This window comes from Ambystoma mexicanum, chromosome 1q, assembly GCF_040938575.1.
Source record: "Ambystoma mexicanum isolate Mex_15411 chromosome 1q, UKY_AmexF1_1, whole genome shotgun sequence".
Classification (NCBI taxonomy): domain Eukaryota; kingdom Metazoa; phylum Chordata; class Amphibia; order Caudata; family Ambystomatidae; genus Ambystoma; species Ambystoma mexicanum.
Window position 1 is genome coordinate 978,583,620 of NC_090922.1, and position 19,526 is coordinate 978,603,145.

The window sequence follows — 19,526 nt, forward strand, 5'->3', positions numbered from 1 at the left end:
CAAAACGAAATCTTTATACAAAATCAGACCAGCAGATGTGGTGTTAGTAGAACCATACCACAGAGAGAAAAGGGCCAAAGCCTATGTTCACATTAAAGCAGGAGAAACAGAACGGATTGACCAACTGGCGTACAAAGAATTAAAGTCATTGGGCTTCACCCTGACTGAGATTACAAAGCCGATGGAGTTAATGTTGCCGAGCAAGAAAAAGGCTGATATCGCCGTTAGATCAGTGCAATATAAATCAAGGACGGAAGACCTGTATCGCCAAAACCGCAGACAAGAGGCAGTAGAGAAGGATGGACTACGAGGGCCCTACCGTGACCACCACTGGGACAAGGAGATAAAGAAAACCACACGAAAGAGATATCACGATACTCGTGACGAAATCTGGCAACGTTACAGAAATGATCAGCGGGACAGGGTTTATAGTCGTTCTGAATGTAGTCCGCCTCGAGGAAGAAAATCAGAGCAACAGAGTGAAGTAGGCAATGAAGCAAGGAGGAGAGACAATAAAAACAGCTCTCTAGACCTCAGAAATGGCGTAAAATCTGTAAACCAGGAATCAGGCCCCTGGAAATCGTTCACTCAAAAATGGAATAAAAACAACAGAAAATAGCAACGACCTGGGTCGTTCAACGTTGGCGATTTTACACTCTGCTACGATGAGGAACGGCCTGAAATAGAGACCTTTACTCTGTGCTCGTGGAACACAAGAGGGCATGCCCACTTGACAAAGGTCGGTGAGGTAAACCTGGGGTTTTACGATATGATATGTCTCCAAGAGGCATGGCTGATGGATAAACCTGTATTGGACTGCAAAGCACAGTTGAAATTTCAGCGGCAGTGAAAGGCTTACTAGTCAGACCATCGTCTGGCCTGTTGGTGGCGATTAAAACGGGCCAAGGGTTATCGGCTCCAATTAAATGGAAGGAGGCATACGAAGTATTGGTGGTGTTGACCTCGTGGAAACAGATAAGCGACAAAAATGAAATCAGCTCTACAAAAAATGTAGCAATTATAAATTGTTACTGGAACCCTCAACGGATGTCTATTAAAACATTCTGTGACAACATGAGGGGCACCATCGATAAATTGTATGAGAACTTTGACTCGATCGATATCATAATATGCGGTGACTTTAACGCAAAATGCAGTGTCCTAAGGCCCACTGGTTTGGGTAATGAAAAAGGGAACAGATTAAGAGAAGCAGCTTACGAACGAGGGAAAGCCTTGAACCAGGTTATTAAAGCAAGAAACATCCAAAACGTTGCCAATCTCTTCCCCTTTCAAGTAAATCTCCCAACATGGGAACGAAACTCTGCAAACGCGACCCTTGATTACATTTTTATTTCTGACGGCCTTACAGCAGGTATCACAAGCTTTAAAGTAATAAAAACAGAACACAGTGATCATAACCTGCTTACTGTGTTTGGCAAGGCAGTAAACCGTCTAAAGAAACATATGGAACAACGCTCGACATAAACTCCCAAAGAACAAGGCTTAAGATAAGCGAAGCGGACATTGCTAAAATCAAGCAAGGTTGGGTCGAAAAGGTTGATAATTTGCAGGAATTAAACCGTGATGAACGACCAAACTATTTACCCTTGTTATTGGCCTACGAGACCCAGGCTAAAAAGTCCACTAAGATACTCGGGACCGGAAAACATGCATTTAACAAAGCACTGGTTGATAAAAGAAAAGAGGTGCGCAAACGAAAAAGAATAGCAAAAAAAACAAATGCCTCCGCCGATTGGGAGAAATGGAAGCAAGAAACAAAAGGGTACAAAAATTGGCTAAAACAGCAGAGAGCTTCCCAACTTCAATTAGTTGCGGAGTTTATGATGTCCAAACTACAGACAAAAAAATCCAGTGAATTTTGGGGCCTTATAAAAGAAATGACAAACACTCCAGGCTCAGCGCAGACAAACGCGGTGGCCGAATCCAGCTGGATTGCTTATCTGACCCGAGAATTCAAGAGACCAGACGGCGAAGTGTACACGGAGATAAATCGGTCGAATTCATCCTGGATCGATGTATCCAACCCCAGTGAAATAGAAGCATTAATTAACAAACTAAAAACATCAAGAGCCCCAGGTCCGGATGGCCTTACAAATATGGACCTTAAGCGGTACCCGAAAAAATGGTCATAATTGATTAGCAAAATCTTTCAGGAGTGTGGCAGAAAAAAGATGATCCCCGAAACATGGCGAACTGCGATCATCGTCCCCATTTACAAAAAGGGAGCCTGAAATGAGCCAGTAAGCTATAGACCCATCGCTCGTTTGGACATTATAGGCAAGATCTTTGCAACGCTGCTATTGACCCATTTTAAATCATGGGAACAAAACAGCCCGTCGAGGGACTTCCTACAAACAGGTTTCCAAAAAAACGGGAGCACATCAATAAACATCCTAATCGTCAACATCCTGAAAGCTAAGGTCAAGGATGGGGCGCCCAGGACTTTTTTGGCTTTCGTGGATCTATCGAAGGCCTTCGATAAGATTGATCGTAACAAGTCATGGTCAAAACTACACCACTGGAAATGCCCGGAAGAGGTGTTGGAGCCAATAAAAGCCCTCCACGAGAAGACAAAAATCAAGGTCAAACTGAATCAGCAGGGTACATTATCTGAAGAGATTGAAGTCTATAGAGGCGTCAAACAGGGCTGTCCACTGGCCCCTGCCCTGTTTATTGCATTTTTGGGAGATTATGGCCAGTCAGAAAGCAAAATTAGAACATTTCCCCCAAAAATAGGAAATACGGAGATCCCTCGCCTGTTATACGCTGATGATGTCATACTGATTGACCAAACCCCAGTTGGTCTTCAGCGCAAACTTACTAATCTGGCAAAGTATATGAGAGAAAATAACCTGGAGATCAATCAGTCAAAAACCAAGATCTTGGTCTTCGAAAAAAGCAAAAAAAGAACAAAACAGCAGACATGGTTTCTGGAGAACACTGAAATCGAAACCGTAAAACCCATCAAATACCTAGGGTTATTGATGGATTGTTCTGGAGTGGACATGGCCTGGCAACTTCAACTATGAGAGAAAACAAAGCGGCTGGCCGCCCAAATAAGAGCTATGGATAGAAAATACGGCAAATTCTCACTTATCCCAGCCATAACCTTCTATAAAACAAAGGTGGTTCCATCAATACTATATGGTGCCGAGTCATCGCTGTGTTTACCACATAAGCTATGGCCCAAACTGGAGGGTTATGTATGGAAAACAGTCCTGGGTTTACCCAAATCGACCTCCATGTCAGCAATTAGGCGTGAATTGGGCCTAGTTTCACTGACATCCATGGTGGATCAAAGCGCGATGAGGCTATTTAGGAAAATCATCATGTCTGACTCCCTGCGAATATATGAAATTCTCAGGAAAGAAAAGGAAAAAGGGAAATGTTCTGCCTTATCCAACTGGGCAGAGAAAAGAGAAAATGACCTAGCCAATATAGCCTGCTCCGAACAAGACCTGAAGGAAAATCCGGATCGTGTCAAATGCAAAATGGAAGAGTGGGATTGGATCACCACAGTGGAAAAGGCAACTAAAAACAAACTTTTAGCCACCCTACCTCCCACCTTCAACAAATTAAAGATGCCTCTAAAATACTGTCAAAAATTCCCGGATAAAAAACTGAGAAACCTTCTATTGAAAGCAAGATTGAACTTACTCCCTACACGGGAGATTATGGCCATTCGTGACCCTAAGACCACAAAGTCCTGCCGCCTCTGCAAAAACCTGGATACGATTGAATCTGTCAAGCACCTTGTGATTAACTGTCCAATGACCAGAGAAAACAGAATAGCTTACCTTCGCCCTCTGCTAGACAACTCCTGGATCTTGGAGCCCGACGAGTGGTGTGATAGACTAATCTCAGGAGAGAAAACGAATTGGGCAGTGGCAATGGCAAAGCAAATAGAGCTAGCGATGAAAGAAATAAATTCGCATAACACCTCATCGCAACCACAATAAAGGATAGACTTTCTTTCTTTCTCTGTCACCCACTTAAAGTCGCAACGCACAGGGAGCGTGAACTGTGAAATTTAGCGTCGGAGGAAAAAAAAAAAAAAAAAAAAATTCGATGGTGGCGTTGCGTGAAGACTTTACCTCGGAAAGGGAAGGAAAGAGAGAGGACAAATTCGTTTTGCTTTTGATAAAACTCAGTTTTTCTTTGTTTAAACTGAGTAAATGTTTCAATAAAAAAAAATAAAAAATAAAAAATAATGACTCATTAATGTGTCCCTCACAACTTCACATGTGACATCCATATGCACACCCTCTGAGAGCTGAGCACACATGTAACATGCTTAATGCCTTTCAACATCCGGTGCAAAACCATATTCTGGATCAAAACTAGGACACCTGCCATGGAAGCATGGGCAAGCAAGGGGTAGTGCAACTCTCTCATGAAGGTTAAGTGTTCATACAAAATATATGTCAGTAATCCATGAGTCTGGGGGCTGGATGTACCCCGATATTACATACAATACTTGTGAGTGCACTGTCCTGAGTTTTAAGGAGTTTCAGCAACACATATTTCTAGCATTCTCATCTCTGGCTTTAGGCTCACCGTACCGGGTTTAGCACAGTTCTCATTGTCTTTCCTCCTTGTCTCTGTGTGGCATACTTGGAGGATGTGGGTGGATTAGTCTAGTAGGGTTGTGAAATCCATGCCTTTAAGGATGGATTGAAACTAGAGGATGATACTTGGCTGTCTCAAAACTGGGAATGGTTTCTCACGGGTTTCCCCCACTTCCTTATTCTCTGCAGTCATGCTGCTCCTGCGGCTCCAATCCCTCTTTCAATCGCGGCATCCACCATCATGGCTTTCAACCACAAATCCTTGCCCTTTATTCAGTGTCTTCTTGGGTGTACCTTTTCTTTGTAGCTTTGTGAATGAATGAATGAATGAATTATATTTTATTTGTAACGCTTTCATACACAGGTGTTTCAGAGCTTTGTGTCTACTGCCTCTGTATTCACAAGTCTCTATTCCACACGTTTCTCTAATATTTACTTTTCATGTGCTTTAACAGTCCTCCCGCTAACCTCCTCAGTTTTTCCAACTATCCACTCCTTCACCTCCTGGAGGATACACAACGTTCCCCCTTCACTTCTTTCTGTTACCTTTTTTTCGCACTTCACGAGATCTCTCCACCTCCTTCTGTTACATGTATGCTTCCTCTGCCTCCCTGCTTCACTTACCTCTATTGCCTGTGCTTTTTTTATCCACCACTCATGAATTGTTTATTTCAATAGATGTTTGTTCTCCTCTCCTTCAACCTTTTAGCCACGTCCTTTATTACAAATGTGGTTCCCGATTTCACTCCATACTCTTCGACTTCTTCACACTTTTGGGAAATGTCTTCATTAGCACAAGTGTTCTACACTTCTCCCCTTTCTCTGCTATTATCTGATCCACACTTCCACAGCCTCCTGTCTCCTCCTTAAAACAGAATTCTGGGTCTCTCGTCCAGCCTTCTTCCGCCTGCTCTCCCAAGGATCGAGAGGTTCTGCTCTAACCTCCTGCCTTCAGCTCCTCGCCCAGTTTCTTGTCTTCCTCTCTCCTGTCAGTTCTAAAGGCGCTCTTCCTCCAACCAGCACCACCCACTAAATATACCCTTGCAATTCTATTGCGCTTTGTGACCTCCTTCCTGCCTCTCTCTATTGGAATGTGGATCTTGTGTGATGGTGTAGCATGGGGAACTTGTTAATCAAACTTGTCTGGGCCAAGATGAATTGGGACTACAGCTATGAGACCCAGGTCCACCATGGTGGAATTCCCAACTCCCTCTTGTTTCTAAGCTTCTGCTTGACTGGGAACTTTTAGATATAGTTTAGGTGTTCCTCTTGGATCCCAGTGCATATTTATTGCCCCACGATCTGAGCGGACCATACCGGTGCTGGAAGCCTCGCAGTAATGATGCTCCTAAACTTTCCTTAGGAGGCGAGGATACCGGTTGTTATCCTTTGATGAAGTCCCTTTTTCGAAATCCCAGAATACTCTGACTCAGCCAAACAGAGAACCTTATCATGCCAATGAATCTGTTCTCAGTGTGCGACTCATGTAAGTACCCATTGTGCTGTATGTAAAGCCTGCAGGTGGGTGTTAGTACATTCATGCATTCAGAAGGGGTGATTTGTGTGTGTTTGCGGTCATCAGTTACTCTAGCCTTCTGCTCCTTCACCTGTTTCTTGTCTTCCGCTCTCCTGACACTTCTGAAGGGGCTCTTCCTTCTACCATCACCACCCACTAAATGCACCCTTGAATTTGTATTGTGCTTTGTGACCTCCTTCCTGCCTCTCTCTATAGGAATGGGGATCCTGTGTGGTGGTCTAGCATGGGGATCCTGTTAATCATACATGTTTGTGCCAACATTAATTGGGACTACAGCTTTGAGGACCAGCTGCACCATGGTGGACTTCCCAACTCCATCGTGTTCTTTAAGCTTCTGCCTGATTGGCACTTCTCTATTTCCACAGGACGATTGCGCTGTGTGCTGAGTTGTAGCAACTGAATATAAAATCCTCCTGCCTCCTAGATTCTCTTGTCACAAAAAGTTGGTGCACTCAGTTACACTCACTGAATGCTATCATGCAAGATATGTGTTGATTGATTTGTAAATATGTGGGTTGCTCATTAAGTGGTCACCACAATCTCATACCCCCTTGTATACAGCCTCACCCTACAATTCTGGACAGGAAACAGGTAGTTTGCTTTTTTTTTTCAAAATAGAAGAATTAAATATGGTCCTAGACTTCAAGCAGGGGAAGTCATCACAATGATTTCTCACACACATGCATTCTTTTCCATGATCAATTCAATACATATATTAATTTGTTAAGGGGCCTAGACACTCTATGTGTACCTCTACTGCTTCTCTGTCAGTATCTTGAAATCCTTGTCTTCACAAAAATGGATCCAAAGTAAACATAAATACAAATGTGTGAATGAATCAAATAACTTAACTGTATCCAATAACACCAGAAATGTAAAAAATCAGATAGCTGTAGATGTTTTAATGTAGGATACTTACATGTTTATTTAGCAAAAGATACAGATTTTCGGGTAGGGAAAAGACACGCTATTTTGACTACCCTGTCTAACCTGAGAAAATGGTTTTAAGATTGTTTTGAACACATAGACATATTCATCACCTTTCAAAACCCAAGCAAATCTCACTATATAATTTGAGAATGAGGGTTTACATGTGATTTACAATGACACTATTTATTATGAGAATAGAAATTACTCCTTTAAGCTTGCTTCCATCTCAAAATATATTTTTAAATATCTACAACCTTCACATAACACATATTATCAAACTGATCCTCATCAGACAATGGTACAGGGTCCTGATACCCTGGTCTCATGTTGATTATTTCTGTGCTAGCACCTGTGGTCCAATATTATTAGATTTATAAAAAGCTAAGAGTGGCCAAAATAACGTCCTTTTCTAATGCTAAAAACCTGGACCAACCTAAGCAGGTCAATGAGATGGGGGAAACATGGGATATGACTGCCACTGACATTTTAGATGGCGCAGGTTGCGTGATTATTTCCCCCCACCTCTGCTTACCCCTAAGTACACTTCCTAGCAGAGCTGATGAAAAAATGGCACAACAACTTATTCATCTAGCCATCTAATGAACTTTTTAAGTGGGCTGCCAGTAGAGTTTTTGGGGGACAGTCAAACAGCTCTAGACTCAACATCGACACAAGAGGGCTTTGAAGCACTGAAGGTGTCTCTAGACATGTGTTCTACTTAATTTATGCTTAGTTCAAAATGGTGTGGGCGCAATGCATTCTGGGAGCGCTCACAGCCATGTTGGATATTTACTTCACTCCGCAGTGAAAGGCTGCACACATTTTGCTGAAGTGTTAGATTCACAGTGCTGAGACAAACATGCTTTTTCAAACTTGGTATGCAGTCAAGGCCATTTCTGCTGGGAAAAGCTAACGTTGTTATGACTTGCTACTGTTCTCCGTGGAGCATGTTTTTAGAGCAGAGAGGCACTGCATTCCTTGGGGGGAGCTCTCGATTGACCCAGCTGGCAACTGACGGCTGTTCCTCAACTGCGCAGGTGCAATTCCAGAAGGTTCGAGAATTAACTCCTTTTTTTGGAGTACCTATATAGGCGGTAACCTGGAGGGGTCAGGTGAGACTTCAGCCAGAGAAGGACGCTCCGTCTGCCCTTCCTGTGAGCTGTGGCACTCTCGTCCTGGCTGTCCCCGGGGTCTTACAGGCGCAAATGGGCGAGATGAGGAATGATAATATGCTCACTGTGATGTATTCTTTTTTTGACTTCTTTACTTTTTCTGCGATTTATGTCCATGTTAGTTTTATGAGTTATTTCTATGTACCTGTAATCTTTGAATAAATAGCCGTAAAGAGCTTCTAAAGAGTGCATGGCTATGAGTTATTGTGTCTGTCTGTTTTTGGGTTGAAGTATTTGCTCTGTAATTGCATTGGTGATTTATGGTAGTTACGTGCACTTTTCAGAGGAGAGCAATACAACATGACAACAGAGAAACATGCCAAAATCAGTACATATACTACTAGCATTTCTGGTCCTGGCTCTGGTGTTGGGGCATCTAATCAGCTAAAGCACAAGGGACAGAGATGGAAAAGTCACTGAGAACGGACATAGCAAGAATCAAACAAATGATTAGAATGGTCAACGTTGGTAATTCTTATGGGGCAGGTACTGTGACAAATTTGAGGAAATCCTGGGGGCGTTAGTCACAGAACTTCCTTTAACATCAACAGGCTTTGAAGGGAGAGGTGAGGCCTTAGAAGCCTCTACTGATTATTCAACCTCACTAGACTCTTTGTCCCCACCCCAACAAAACAATGGATGAAAGCAAACGACTGAGTGTCCAACTGAGCCCCCGAACAAACTAAACCCTCTTAGTGTCATGTCCATGTTCACTATTGCCTTGGCCTCTTTTACAAAACATTACGAGGCAAAACATGACACAATGAAGGATCAGTCTACTTTGATGGCGATGGAACAATGAAAGCTGGTGTTCTTGGAAGGCTACATTACTGCTTCCGCCGCCACAATGTCAAATAAAGAGGTGAACAAAGGGGCAGGGGGCTGCGCCTCAAATCCCAGTTCAGAAGGCCCCTGCAGAAGAATGTCTGGATTTGAACTGGGGTAAATCTAACCTAAATTTAGATGCCCGACCGACAGGAACCATACAGTGGAAGGCAGAGATGTATCCTGCCAGTGGGTGACAGACAACGATCTTAGAGCTGAGATGGTCTTCTAGTATTCAGGTCCTTCTGAGATACTCATCATCAAAGACCTTCTGGCTGACACATGTATTCAGGGCAACACAGAACCTTTCCAAATTGAAACAGCAGGAGCAGGGGCTGTGTTGGCGAGAGAATCTGTGCTCGGCCCTGATCAGAATATGTTTTCCAATATATACACACACAGAAAAAAAAAATGGCAGGGCACAAGCGATTTCAAAAGGGAAAACACAGAAAGTCCAATACAAAGTTAATTCTAACAACTCAGGAAAGTTTTTGAGAAACTTATCGTCAATGCTGTTTTGTCAAAACCTATTGAAAATTCAAAAAGGAGAGAGACCCAAAAACAGAACAACTTAACAGAGGGGAGATCCACAATCCCTGAGCCCATCATTGAAGAAGATGAAAGTGAGGCAATGAAAGACAAAGCAAACACAGAAACTTTGATGGACCTACCAGTCTACTCAATAGAAGGAACTGAAATCCAGAGAGACTCACCTGACAAGTCACTGTGCACTGTGATAACTCACAAGCCCGATTAAACAACATTTTTAACACTGGCGGAGAAAAGAAAAGCTGCAGATGAGAAATTAAAGCAAAGTCTGCTAAACACCCTCTCTGGCAATGCAAACAAAGCTGAAGCCCTATCCTTGGGGCTGTCAAAAATCTCGGTTGTACCCACTGCTGTCAAACAAAGTAATATCGATGGTTGAACAAAATGCAGCAAGGGATGGTATCTCCTTGAGTGTTCCTTCCTTCCAAGTCTTCTCCTATAGAAACCCTGGGGAGTTGTTGGCATCTCTAACAGAGTGTAAACAGGTCTGGACAAAAACAACAGATTAGGACCGCCTGTCCAGGAGTTGAGAAACTCTAAACATAGAGACAATTCAAGGTGTCTACAGTTGGAGAGTCTACTGGATAAGGAGGATAATTGAATTCTAAATAGAAGAAACACCATTAGACTTATAAACTGCATCCTGAACTTGAGACAGGTTAAATCCAGTGGGTTACATCTGATCAAATTCATAGATGAAATCCGTATGGACCACTTCTACCTTCATATTCGCTCCTCTGTCATTAAGCCTATGCTGTGGTTAGTCTCCAACTATTAGGCTTGGACAGTTATTAAGGAAGACTTCCTTGACCCAGGCAAGGGTTTCCATAAAGAAAGTAAGAAACACCCTTCAAATTCAGTATCAGTAGACAATATTGAGGTGCCACCAGGGGCCCCAAATTACGAGACAGTTGGTACCATGTGTACCATACAAACTGCAAACTGGACCACAGCGAATGGACATTGTGAACTGAAACTCAACAAACTTCATATTCTCATGATAGTTTCCTGCATAAGTGACCAGGGTGTAGAGAGAGCAGCCCAGATGCAAGAAAATAAGCCTTCCAGCACACTTGAGACATACTCTTTGGCCTGGCTAACTGCCACATTGGTGGGTGAGTCGACTAAATAGCTGGATGTGACCAAGAAATCAGGAGGCCTGGTAATGGCCTCGTGGAACTCCAGAGGTTTCAAACACTTGATGGCCAAAGGTGATGTCAGACTGGGTGACTTCAACCTGTTGTGCCTCCAAGAGACGTGGCTATGTCAGAAACCAAGTCTAGATGGCTAAACAGTTTTACTTAACCCAGCAAAAAGAGGCTCAGCAGCAAGACTCGTTTCCGACCTACTAATGGCTATTAAGAATGGAAGTGGCTTGGACGTGATCCAAGCTGAGTCATATCCAGTGAGTTGTGGTTAGTTGGATTCCCCTGGGCACCCACATGAAGAAAGATCACAAGGCTCGATAAACTATCATTAATTTGTATTGCATCGAAAGGGTGGCAGTTTGATCTGATGAGGTCCACAGTGAATACAGTCCTGGATACAGCATCTTATGTGGAGACTTAAACATCAAATGTTTGAACAAAGAGAGTGGTATAATCTGTGATGAGTCTTTTTAATTAAAACCATCTGAGAGAAGAGGCCTGGCATTGATGGCACTCATGGCATCACAAGACGTACAGATTTTAAAAGTCCACTCGAAAGGAGATAAAACGGGCCATTCAACATGGTCACAAGATAGCCAAACTGCATTCATTGATTATGTCTTTGTTTCTAGGGCCTTGCTAGATCCCATATTGGACTTTATTGTTGTGAACACTATTCCTAGTGATCATGATTTGTTAAGAATGTGTTGGCAGTCCGGGGCATGTACTATTGGGGCCGAGATGAACACACGTGTAGTGGCTTACAACAGGTGCACGCGCCTTACAATGACCAAAAGGAATATAGAATCCTTGTTGATGCAATACCTTAAACAGGAAACCCTAATAAATGAGAAGAGAGGGAAAACTGGGTTGATTATACTCCACTGCTACATAGCTTTGTGGTTAAGAAACATGGCCAGAGCGGGGTGTCGCTTGAACATCAGCACATCTATGATAGTTTATTAGTTGGTAAAAGGAGAGAAATGAGGACAGCACTACTTGATGTAATAATAGCCACCAACAAGATCATAAAAAAGAATAGAACATGACTTTGCTGGTACAAGGCCAAAATCCTTTAGACAAATGCTGAAAACATGCTGAAAGAAATGGGGGAGATCTGGATGCAATTAAAAATTCTTGACACACCTCAGTCAGTGGTACTAATAAACAATGTACCTCAAAACATTTGGGCAGACCACTTTAGGAAACTTTACCAGACGACAACACTGCCCCACGGACATGTGCCTCGGTCAGAGCATCCCCGCGTGCACATTGTTTGTGCCTCCTGACCACCTGGAATTCATCCTGGGAGTCCTCAGGTGCCAACGCATCATGTGTTGGCCGAACCTGAGCCTGAGTGGTGGTCGCCACAGCTGCACCTGCAGCTTCCACTACTGTTGGGCCCGTGACAGTAGATGAAACTGACTGCCAGGTCACATATGCGCAAGTGTCAGATGCAAGTGCTGCATCTCCCAGAGCTGAAGGGGGTGGTGGCATGACTGCACCAACACGTGGCAGAACATCCCGCCAAAGTGGCACACCCCTGCCTCTTCCCCCTCTGCAGCCACCCTGGCCACCCTGGACTCCCTCTACTCCCTGGTCACCCCGGCCACGTCCCTGACCACGCCCACCAAGTGGAGGACTCCCAACTGAGACGCGCCTCACCTTTCGTGGCCTGCCAACCATGGCACCTATGTACTAGTGCCAATGGGAGGTGTACACAACAATTGTCCGGGGCAATTCAGGTGAAGGGTGTGGGGTATGTGATGTAAACAGCACCCCTGTGCTCCTGCAAGGCTATATGTAACCTGTGTGAGAAAATGACGGGTATGCAATGCTCAGGCACCCCAAATATGCAATAAAACCGTGCACACAACCCTCAGTAGCCCACGTATGCGGAATTAACCTCCCGCAGTACGCGGTGGCACCCAGGGACACAAAAAATGCATACGCGTGGTACACACAGGCTACTATAACCTCGAAAATGGGTACGTAATACACAGGGGGACCCGCAGTGGGTTAAAATAGCATGCGCGACTCACCGTCTGACTAGCATGGGAAAGAAAAACAGGTGTAGACAAGAACCCCGCCAAAAGAAGAGGTACATCCTCAATCCACTGTGAAGTGATGGCGCGTGAAACAACAAGAAGTAGCACAACACGGGTCGGTCTCCACGAAAAGCACAAACAGTGAACTGCTGGCCCGTGCTCACCTTTAACCCGTGTTGAGGGAAACACCTGCACGCGTCACGTCACTCACGCGCTTACGCACTAACGCCCTTTCCTCGAATTACATGCTGATGTGCTGTTTTTTCACGTGCTAAATCACTCTGCATTGAACAGGCCATGCGACAACACACGGAAGACCATGCTCCTGCCCAGAAGGCATTTTCCTGCCCCCGCAGAGCCCCGAGCAGCCTCCCACGAGCCATCTGCTGCTGCCTGCCTGCTGCCCACGTGCCTTGCTATTTGGTGCCTGCACAGAAGCCATAGCCAGGGATCCTGTACCTGAGACCACCTCTGCTCACCCAGAAGACTCCCAACTGGTGTACCATCGCTTCACAGCCCAGCCCCAGGACTAAGTAACCCACCCACACCTGCCTCTGGGGTTGCCATGTCCGACTCACCACCATCTGGGGCCAGTGACAACCCCCAGTCAGAGAGGCAGAGGGCTGCCAGTTTCACTGAAAATGAAGTTGGCATCATGGTGGAGCGAATCCTGGGGAATTATGATGCCCTTTTCTCAAGTTCGCGCCTCGACAGGGATGGATGGAGGATGACCTGGAAGGACATTGTGGATGCCATCAACGCAGAGGGGGTGGCATCCCGGGACTAAGACCGTGTCCTGAAGCGCTGAGAGGACTTCAAGTCCAGGGCCCTCAGGAAGGCCCGGCGCCTCTTTGCCGCTTGTGGAGAAGTGGAGCACCGGGACTAGCTGACCAACATCCAGATAAGGGTCCTGGAGTGCATTATTCCATCGTTTCACCACCAGGTCCTTGAGATGTAGACCCACCCGGAGTCGAGTGGTAAGTGTTCATGTGTTCATGTGTTCATCTCCAGGGTAGTGCATGTTGAGGTGTGTCAGGTGCGTGCACCTTGGACATATGTCTGGCATGCCCCATGTATGGATGTCTGTGTGCAGGGACATGACAGTGAAGCATGTGAATCTGGTCAAGCGTGTGCAAGGACAATGGTGTGTGTGTTGTTATGCATGATGTGCACCTGCATCTGATGACGCACACATGATTGCATGCCTATGTCTGTACCTAGCCATGTCTGTTGTGTGAATCATGGATGCTGATGTCACCCTCATGGACATGCATGGTGTACATGTGCATGTTACTGAGTGGTGAGTGTTCGACATCTCGATGCATGCATTGACTGTTGTGGCCTAGCTGTCCATGATAGACTACGATGGGAGGTGGACACGGATGGATGCATGACTGTGCGGTGGTGTATGTGCATGTGTGTTGCTTGCAAGGAACCGTGTGTTGTGGAAGGTCATGATGGCTATGACACACGACAGTACCACTCATGTGCGTTTGATATGTGTCTAGCAGACTTTAACTCAGTAACCTGATGCTTGTGTTCAATGTCTCCCTTTCCACACAGGCAGCCCATCCACCCTGACCATGCCCTGCAGGCAGCTCATCAACCTGGACATGCCCCACAGACAGCCCATCCACTCTGACCTTGCCCCACAGGCAGACCATCCACCCTCCTCATGCCCCGCAGGCAGCCCATCACCCCTGGACATGCCCCGCAGACAGCCCATCACCCCTGGACATGCCCCACAGACAGCCCATCCACCCTGACCATGCCCCGCAGGCAGCCCATCACCCCTGCACATGCCCCACAGACAGCCCATCCACCCTGACAATGCCCAGCAGGCAGCCCATCACCCCTGGACATGCCCTGCAGGCAGCCCATCCACCCTGACCATGCCCTGCAGGCAGCCCATCCATCCTGACCATGCGGCACAGGCAGCCCACACCACAGGATGCAATTTGCCTGGCACGAACGGGGTACTCGTGTTCCAAGGGGTGTGCGGGGAGTTTTCCATGTGATTGGCCTGGTGTGAGAGGGGTACGCGTATTGGTGCACGGGGAGTTTTACATGCGATTGGGCTGGCGCGAGCGGGATACGCATTTTCTGAGGGGTGTGTGTGGAGTTTTAGACGTGATTGGGCTGGCGTGGTACGTGTATTCCGAGGGGTGCGCAAGGAGTTTTACACGTGATTGGGCTGGCGCAAGAGGGTTACGTGTATTCCGAGGGGTGCGCAGGGAATTTTACAGGCAATTGGGCTGGCGCGAGCGGGGTTTGCATATTCCGAGGGGTGTTTGGGGAGTTTTACACGCGATTGAGCTGGCGCGAGCTGGGTACGCGTATTCTGAGGGTTGCGGTGGGAATTTTACACACGATTGGGCTGGCGCAAGCTGGGTAGGCGTATTCCGAGGGGTGTGCAAGGAGTTTTACACACGATTGGGCTGGCGTGAGCGGGGTACACGTATTCCGAGGGGTGCGCTGGGAGTTTTACACGCGATTGGGCTGGTGCAAGCAGGGTATGCGAATTCGTAGGGGTGCGCGAAGAGTTTTACATGCGATTGGGTTGTCGCGTGAGTGCTGAGTGGAGTTTTTAGCACGATTTAATTGATGGGGGGCTGTATGCTGGTCCACTGGCCTTTGCCCCATGTAGGGGATTTGTGCAGATGTTTTTGGTGCATGGGGCAGGGCTGGGGGCGTAACTGGTGCTGCTGCAGGGTCTCTGCACCATGCTGCGCCACAGCTGGTTATGGATGTTTAAATCCAAGAATACACGGTGTATCAAAATGGGTTTTGGCTCTCCCTCTGCGTGCCAGCCGCGTGTGCCACTTCTGTGCTTGATTCCATGAATTACCCTCCGAGTACATCTCAGTGAAATACTTAAAATAATCATACTGGCATTTATTATTGAAAAATATATCATTTTATATTGATAGTTAAAAATAAAAAAGCAGTGAAAAGTAAAAATGTTTATGCCCATCTAGTGGCATTACTTCACAAACAGTTATTCATTAAAAATTAATATTTTTATCAATTTCATCTCAAGTCACATACTATTTCATTTTTTGTACAATGAAAACAGCTTGCAGGCACTGTGCAAAATCTTGAAACTGCCTTTGTTAAACATTGTAAAGAGAGCCACACATCATTTAAATCTCCAAGTCAACCTTTCAAAAAGATCCAGTTTAGGAGGGCAAACCTCTTATGCAATGTTAGGCGGCACAGTCTGGGCCCTAAAAACACAATCTGGATCAATTCCATGCCTTTGCATGGCCAGCACATTCAATATCAGATCTTTCAAAAATTCAAAATCCATCTGCTGGTAGATTGGCTTTGCTACCCACTGTTTGCTTATTTTGGTAAACTCCTTGTTGTAAAGAGGGATCCCGAAAATGCCAGTTTTTGTTTGTTCCCTTCCAATGTTGTCATTCTCTGTAAGTACAGCCAGTCTTGTTTTGGCCTCCATACCATCTATGTGAAAAAGTAACCTTTTAGGCCTGTACTTTAGGCACATATTGGGGAACATCTCCAAATCTCATGTCTCTTGAAAGCTTTTTGTTGAAAAATAATCTCTCAAGTCCTGTGTGAGGAGGGGAGCAAGGAACCAAACACCTTTTCTCACGCTCCTGCTCCTTGCTCAATGGTCTATGTGCACATTCATGGACATGTTTGTTTTCTTGACAAGAGTGCACGTTAGAACAACGGTGCATCACTGTACTCCGTTTTTCAAGTAGAATATCAATAGATCCTTGACATGTTTTTGAGGTCCACCAAAAGTGGTTGCTTAGAGACTGTGACCAATTAAAATGTTTTTGTTTGGCCTTTTTTTTCCAGCAGCTGTAATTGTTTTCTAAATGTATTTTGCGATTTGTCCCTACATTATATTGATGGTTTATGTCTGGGAACTGCTCTCGCATAGCCTTGGCAATTGAAACATTCCTGGCAGTGGCTTTCAGGTCTATGTGCATTCCTCTCGATTGCAGAAGTTGAATGGATTTGATGAAACCATATTTTTCCATGGCAATAGAAGATGTACATTCAGTTACTTGCACAACCACCACAATCCCTATTTTATTTGGTTTCTATGTCTTGGAAGTGGTAAGTGCAGTATTTAGGAGAAAAACCAGGACTGTTGCACTGTCCATAACCATCAAGTCATAGGGCCTCATTACACGGTAGGCGGTAAACCATGGCGCTATTAGCGCCATAGTTCATGCCAGTAATTTACTGGTACCGCCTTGGGGGAAAGGGGAATTAACGCCCTATTCCAAGGTTGGCGGGGCGGTAATTCCTCCTTCCTCCATTGCCCTTCCCCATTCCCATTTTTGCCCCATATGGCGTAATGGGAATGGGGAAGGCGCTAATTACGGTACCGCAAATTGCGGTACCGTAATTAGCACCCTGGTCCCTTTGCGGGTTGGATTTTTAACGCCTGCAAAAAGCAGGCGTTAAATTCCCCAACCCGCAAAGGGACCTCGTAGTAGGGCGGTAAGGATTTACCGGTACCGGTAAAATACCAGTACCGGTAAACCCTTACCGTCTACCGTGTAATGAGGCCCATAGCCTTTTGCCAGCGGCGGCATTGTCCATTGACATCTGTTCACGTGTCCATGCGTGGCAAATAGCGAGGAACAGGAAATCCTTCTGATATTTATAGTATTGGTTTTTTGAAAGGAACTGGTGTTCCACAAAGTTAGAAAAACTTGAAAGTGTACATTCAACTTTGATCCGCTAAACAACAATGTAGATGAACAAAGTAAATTTCCAGCAGGCTACATTCCAAGTATAGTTGGAGCAGACAATTAAAATGAGTTATGGTGGTATAGACAGCTACCCTTGATCTGCACGTTGGTGCCTTTATCTACATGAGTGAAGTCCACATCATGAACACAATCGTCTATTAGCGGCAAACATGCTTCAGTTATTTCTCTGTGTGATACTTCCGATATGTAAACATGTATTGAAGAAACAGGGAACATTTTCAGGTTCCTAGAAATCATTTCTTTATATGGTGTTGATTGTGTGGGTGGTTCTGCAAGCAATTCAGACACATCTGCTGTGTTATCTGTCTCTTCTGGGTAATGTGTGTTACAACAATGATCCAGGCATACTTTCCATGGTCACTGTTGACATTTATTTCAAATTCCGGACACTGTTCAGCTGCATCACAACACTGAATCTTTCATGAATCATACTCAGCCTCAGAATGTAGGTGCTCTCAAGGCATGTCTATTTAGCAACCAACCTCATTGGTTAGTGTAGTTGTCTGAGTCTTTATGCTCCTCTCCATCCGAGGCCTCTAATTTAAGAAAATGAAAACATGCTTAATGTACAGCACACATACAGAATAGATCAATTACAACTTTAAAATGTAATATCAATGGAGTAAGTCCTAAATAAATATTTTTTTAAAAAACCTTTATTTTATGTACCCTTGTTTTGCAGATGTTCCTTGAAACTGTCAAATTGGATTTTCCAACCACCAGACCAAGCTGAAAAACAACATTTTTAAATTGTATAAACCTTGAAATGTGCTCTTGAACCTAAAGAATCATATATCCACATATACAAATATAACAAAATGTCTCTACGAAAGTGCCTAAAACATATTAAATATTACATTACTGTTAAAATGGATGATAATTTATATTTTACAATATGTTATGTAAACTTCTTATCCATGTGTCTCTTCAATTTCAGCCACTTCAGTAGCAGAGTCCTTGTACATAATAAATTCAAAGAACATTGAATACATTTTTAAATAATGTAATGTTAAAAGCTTTCGATCTCACAAAGTACATCTTGATCATGTGGTTTTAATGATTGTCAACCTTGCAATATGAGTTAACTAAGAAATTAAGCTTCATCCTCCGATCAACATTTTTAAATTAATAATAATACGGAGTTGAACAATGTGTATATGTGTAACATTTTAAAAGACATATATGAACACTCTACCTGATATCCTTCAGAGATGCCGCAGGAAGTTGGTTCGAGTTCACGCATGACAACATATTGATTAAATTGTATCCTCTTTTTTTAAGCAGCTAAAATAAATACAATTAATATGGTGAAAGGGTTTATGTTATTCAGTGAAAGTGTCAATTTTTCAGAAGGTTTATTTTCATTGTTGCATGTGTTTCTGCGATAAATACATTAAGTTTGATGATGTAATGCTTTGCAATTTGCTGATAGTATTGCAAATCTCCGTAAAAAATGTCAACTTAAATGTAAAAAACATATTGTTAATCTCCAACCATTAGTATAAATCAATACATTGTCACTTCTCTTACCTCATTCTCCGGACCGGTCGCAGTATAATAATAGTACATTGATGATTATCCAGGCTATTTAATGGTAATGGAATTAAGAAAGATGTAAAACCAAAATCCAACACAATTACATTGAAAAGGTTGGTATTGACAAAGAAGCCTAAAAGTTAATGTTAAACATAAAAATAATCAATATGTTTTAGACAGCACTTCAAAAAATATTTTGTGTAGTCGCATCTGAAGGAATATTCTAAAAAATGTACTTGAAAGGTGTCTCCAGAATAGTGGTTGATGTAGCATCCTGGTCCTTTAATCAATGCAATTAGTCAGAACATTGTTTGTTAGAAAATGTACATTTGTATTATAACTTAGACCACATCAAAAACAAAAAAAAGAGGTTTACGTTCAAGTCCCTTGACCTCACCATTAGGATGGTGCTCATGTCTGTTGTTTCCTCCATGG